This window comes from Mastomys coucha, unplaced genomic scaffold (genome assembly GCF_008632895.1).
Source record: "Mastomys coucha isolate ucsf_1 unplaced genomic scaffold, UCSF_Mcou_1 pScaffold21, whole genome shotgun sequence".
NCBI lineage: Eukaryota > Metazoa > Chordata > Mammalia > Rodentia > Muridae > Mastomys > Mastomys coucha.
Window position 1 is genome coordinate 163,433,220 of NW_022196904.1, and position 5,833 is coordinate 163,439,052.

The 5,833-nt window shown below is 41.3% G+C and overlaps 1 protein-coding gene across 3 annotated transcripts in view; it reads right to left on the reverse strand.

Moving 5' to 3' along the window:
- The window catches only part of Asah2 (N-acylsphingosine amidohydrolase 2), a 112,404-nt gene that overhangs the window by 75,613 nt on the left and 30,958 nt on the right, over positions 1–5,833 (reverse strand). The gene's annotated exons all lie outside the window — the stretch shown is intronic.

Sequence of the window (5,833 nt, forward strand, 5' to 3'; positions counted from 1 at the left end):
TGTGTGTGTGTGTGTGTGTGTGTGTGTAGGAAGGGGTGTATGGGTGTGTGTGTGTGTGTGTGTGCGCGAGCGCGCGCACGCGCGTATGTACACCACATGTGCTCAGGTGCTAGTAGAGACCAGAAGAGGATGAGGATGCCATATCCCCTGGAACTGGAATTACAGGGGCGTGGTCTGCCAAGTTTGCTGAGAACTGAAACTTTACAAGAGCAGCAAGTTGCCTTCACAACTGAACCACCGGTCTAGGTTCCAAATTTTCGTAATAGATGACTTGTGTCTATCACTTCTGGGCCTTGAAAGGCATGGTGCTGAGTTAACTAAAAATTGTATTAATTTAAGAAAACATGAGCCGGGTGGTGGTGGCACACACCTTTAATCCCAGTACTTGGGAGGCAGAGGCAGGCAGATTTCTGAGTTCGAGGCCAGCCTGGTCTACAAAATGAGCTCCAGGACAGCCAGGGCTACACAGAGAAACCCTGTCTTGAAAAACCAAAAAAGAAAGAAAAGAAAACATGAGTGTCAGGTGGCATCCATATTGTCCTTTACATCACTTCTTGCTCAAGAAACCAAATATTCTTGGAATACAGAATTCTGGGATCAGGAACAGGAGTCACATGAACCAAATGTGTAATATTTTATTATATAAGAATTCAAGAAAGTCATCAAGATTATTAGGAGTGTGCCAAAAGGACTAAAAAAAGTTCCTATTAATCAAAGATTGATAATTAGGTAATTAGTTTTAAAAATAACTATACAATGGGATGAAAGAAATAAGTCTAAATCTATAATCTCATAAAGGTGGTTAGCATTTTCATCTCATGATTAAAAAAATAATTGTACTAGTCAAGTCAGGGAAGCATTTCTGTTTCTTTGTCCTTACTCTCTTTGGAGCCCTCTGACAGTCATACATGATAAACTATTGTAATTCATAGCTTTCCCTCACTGTGCCGTAGATACAGAAACTTATCATTCCTATAAACCCCTATTTAAAAAAAAAAAATCCTAAGGAACCAATTCTCCTTTCTAATAGCTGATAGCAAAAATTGAAAGAGGGTTGGGTTCAGAAATTGAGATCTACTCTGTTTTGTTTTGTTTGTTTTGGTTTTCTTTCTGTAAAAATTGACCCTGGAAAAGTCAAATAACTAATGAAAGACTTTCTCGAGGTCTAAGGAATGAGGAGCATGAAAATGGCTCAACCAAGAGACTTGGCAAGTCTCTGTATAACGTTCAAAACTTACTCTCAAGGATTTTCACCCTTAAGTTAAACTTAAATCAGGCAATCCTCTAAAACTGACTTCCTGTTTTATACAAACCACAAAAAGACAAGTGACTTCGGCCAGGACCAATAAGCTGAGTCAGGAAGAACCCCCTAGGCTGCCAGAACCTGAAAGGCAATGAGCTGGTTTGTACAAATGTAGAAGAGGAGAGAGGATGGAGGAAGTGCAGGAGCAGAAGGAATGCAGGGGGCTGGGAGAGAGAAGAGCAAGAAAGCCTAGACCACAGCAAGAGGGAAGGGAGAGGAAAGGAGAGAGAGAACCCTAAGAGTCAGAGTGGCGCTGGATGCTGTAAGCCCCCAAGACAACATCATTTGGAACCTCACTGGGAGAAAGTGGGTTTGCATTCCCACCCAAAGTCCTGAGACAATTGGGGAAAACTGAATATTATCTAGACATTAGAAAGGCTGTTTAAAAAAAAATTCTTGTTAAGATGTTACTGTGCTAATGATATTGTGTTTATATTTTTAAAGAATTTGTTGCTGTCATTATTGTTGTTGTTGTCTGTAGCTAAAATACATTCCAAAACAGAATCTTATTTTTTTTTTAAAGATAATAGAAGAAGCCAAACAAAACCAGCACAATTTGGGTGAGTGGATGGAGTGGGTAGACGGGTGGGAGTCTGGACAGGAGAGAGGAGACACAAGCGTTTTTTTGTTTGTTTGTTTGTTTGTTTGTTTGTTTTTATATGCTGTCGGCAGGATGAAACAGAGAGCTTCACTCAATTCTCATTCAAGTTGCAGATGCTGGACCCCCATCTGCCTACCCTGCCAAAATGCTTTAGGACCTGCCTGTCAGGGTACTGACATTACACTTAGACTCAGAGAGACACAGGGCCCGAGGCATGCCTCTCACTGCTTTGTCTCACACTAACACAGATCTGCTGGCAGCTTCCTGGATGCTCCCTCTTTCCACAGCTTGGCTCTAAACTCTGAAGGTTAAGCTGGGTTCTGTAGCTCAGCCTCAGCTCTCCATCCTTAGCCTATGCAGTCCTTCCAAACGTTATCTCAGCCCTGAGACACTCTTTACTTTCTAGGCTCTCTGGAGCTGTCTGATAGGCTAACTTGGTAGCCTAGCAAGTCCCAAGGGACTGCCTGTCTCAGCACCCCTAACAGTGGGATTACAAGTACACAGCACCATGCCTCGATTTTTAAGTAGGTATTGGGACTCCACTTAGGTCTTTATGCTTACGTAGCATGCATTTTACCAATTGAGCCACCTTACCCCAGTACTCTAGGATGATCTTTAAAATGTAAAGTCATGAGCAGTTTGACACAATGAATTTTCATAAAAGAAATTAGTTTTAAATACACAGAGCAGATGGACTGACACTGCGGTACATTGTCAACTTGAAGATATTGCACAGGAATGGGGGTGGGGATTGCTTTGAACCTCAAAACATTGAAAGCTAACCTTAGATTCACCTCTTCTCTAGTCTTAGCTTGGCCTTGATCTGGAAGAGAAATTCCTTCTGCTGCAATCTGGAATTTGGATGTCTCCTTTAAGGCTACACGATATACTCATTTTACAATGAGTCTGGGGCCACAGCTAGAAACATTCTACATGCAATGGGAAACTCCAGTCTCTGAGCAAAGACCTAGTAGTGACCACCACAAAGCCAGGGAGCAGAAGGCATAGAACATGGAAGAACACATACTCATCACTCTAGAAAATTCCCCAAGCCCATGTATACCTCAAAAGATACCAGTAGGTGTTAAGCAGACTTTTACTTTGCCCAAAGAATGAAAAAAAACAAAAACCAAAAAACAAAAACAAACAACAACAAAAAACCAGTGTTGTTGAAGAGGTTTTCTCCCCAACTGACTTCAGCCCTGCCCTGGTGGCAAAGGAAAAACAAGTGGGGCCATTGAGGGCATGGGAAAGACTGGAACTTGAACCTGAAGGTTACTATTGGTTTCTTTCATCACTCTGAGACTTATTTTTCCTTTTTAGAAAACAACCTAACAAGAACATATCTTGTTAAACATCATGGAGATACAACATTTTTTTAAAAAAGCTCTTTGCTAATTTTATAACCAGATGTCAGTTGTTACATTATATAAGTGTCTCCGATTTTGTACATTCAAACCCCTATAGCATAGTTTTTTCTTAGCCCGTGTCTCCTGCCAAGTTCCAAAGATCTCCCTCTCAAGCTTTGATAAGCTGCCCAGTGAGAAGAGATAAAATCGGAATTGTAAAACCTCACCATTTCTGCACTTGTGATTAGCACTGGGGATCTGTAGGACCTTCTCCAGAGTGTTTGGAAATTATGGTCTGGTGATTTATCCCTTTCCAAAACAACAGATAAGAATTTATTTCATTTTGTCAGTGACAAATGGGGTGTGTTTGCCATACAAGATTATAAAGGCAGATGGGAAGAAAACAGGCAACAGCTGCATTTGTCATCATTTCAGAGACAGGGTAACAATATCTTTTCATATAACTCTTGGCCACCACATCAATCTCAGAAACTTGGCATCTCCTGCTTAGACTGTGGGCTTATGGGAAAACCACCAAGTTATCTTTTGATAAAGCTGGAGATAGGGAGAGTCAAAAAAAAAGTCAGACTTAAGCATCACTTTTTCTAAGACACAACAAATAAAGAGGTCGAACGGAGGTTGATGGGAGGTATGTTGTCTTCCATGTGCTGAGCAGAAGGAGGTCTGAGGATGAGCTTCACCTGGTGAGAACCACTCACTTCCCTGCTTAGAGCACACCCCTCCACATCCATGCACTGAGTCCCCTGTTAGATTCACCAAGAAGCAAAAGGAAATGGGAGCTTCATAGTGTCTGTGTTTGCTACTTTCATGGTACTGTGACCACCCAACAAGGAGCAGCTTGAGAGATTCAATTCAGCTCTGGTATGAGGGTACAGAGGAAGTCATGGTAGGAGGTACAACTGAAATCAGCAGCAAATAGTGCCTACTCAGGGTGGGTCTTCCCTCCTGAGTTAATCTTCTTTAGAAAGTTTTTTATAAAGGTATCCTCACTAATGCTCTAGGAATTTCTTCATCTAACCATAGTGACAATCACAGTTGGTCATCTCAGTTCCTATTTGGGAGCCACATACTGTTTCTTATATCGTCTCTTGCTATGACTGTTCCTTTACATTCCAAGGGGAGCTCCTGTAAGATCCTTGAACCATGGAGGACAATATTCTTACTTATATTTACCTCCTAGAAAGAGCTTGCCTCAGAAGGACCTATCACTGCAAATCTATCATGGATTTGGGTAGTGATCAGGGCAAGGTAACATCTAAATTTACCATGTCCCTTGAAAGTAGAGTCTATCTGACACTTGTCTGTAACTAAGCTATGGAGGATGCCATGCAGGAAGAGCAACAGTGGGCAAGTAAGCTCCCTGGAGATGGCCCACCATCTTGCTTGACTGTGATGGGTGCACTCTGGTGAGGCATGACCCCAGAGATGTTGCTCCAGGATTACTTCTTGGTACTGGTGTGCTTTCTCATGTTTGTCATTGCCATACTCCTCATTTATTTGGCTTGGTGTGAGTGGACACTTGGAGACCCTCAGTGCCTACAAACTAGTGTGATTACTTCCTGAGTAATAGTTCACTATACTGGGCAAATTCTCTGCAGATCAACATGAAGCTAAACTTTCATGAATTAATACTGTTTATATGAATCAGTAACTTTATAGAATCCCTGATTTGAGTGAAATCACTTTAGGAAGAAAGCTTAAGGAGAAGGTTTTAGCTGTTTTGCCAGAAGGATGTAATAAAGTTAGAATCATGAATAGAATGTGCCCCTTCCTCATAGGATAGTAAGTAAAGGCTGCATAATAAGGAATACAATGAGCTCTCATAATTGCATTAGAAGGGAAATAGGCTTGGGACAGATTGATGACCAAGGAAAAACATTCATTCTAGGTCAGGTCCAGGGATGAAGCCACAGGTATGCACTATGATAAAGCAAGGCCATGTAAAACTGTTTTTTTTTTTTAACTTATAATGAGCTTATAGAATGAAACACTGCTTTGAGCTTACTATTGACATCCTTCTGTAACTCCCCTTTTGTATAATATTTTATCTATGAGATTTTTTCTTTCTTTTTTTAAATATTTATTTATTTACTTACTTATTTATGTGAGTACACTGTAGTCGCACAGATGGTTGTGAGCCTTCATGTGGTTGTTGGGAATTAAATTTTTTAGGACCTCTGCTTGCTCTGCTAGTCAACCCCACTCACTCTGGTCGGCCCAGTTCGCTCAGTCCCTGCTTTCTCCGGCCCAAAGATTTATTTATTATTGCACATAAGTACACTGTAGCTGACTTCAGATGCACCAGAAGAGGGCGACAGATCTCATTATGGGTGGTTGTGAGCCACCATGTGGTTGCTAGGATTTGAACTCAGGACCTTCAGAAGAGCAGTCAGTACTCTTACCCTCTGAGCCATCTCGCCAGCCCGACATTTTTTACATAGAGAACTTCTGGTTTAAAATGCTATAAAAAGCTAAAAGCAAAACTAAAAGTTGATGTAGCCCTTTTCTGTTTCACCCAGTGTGCATGTATTTGTGTGTATGTGTCTGAATCTCTCTCTC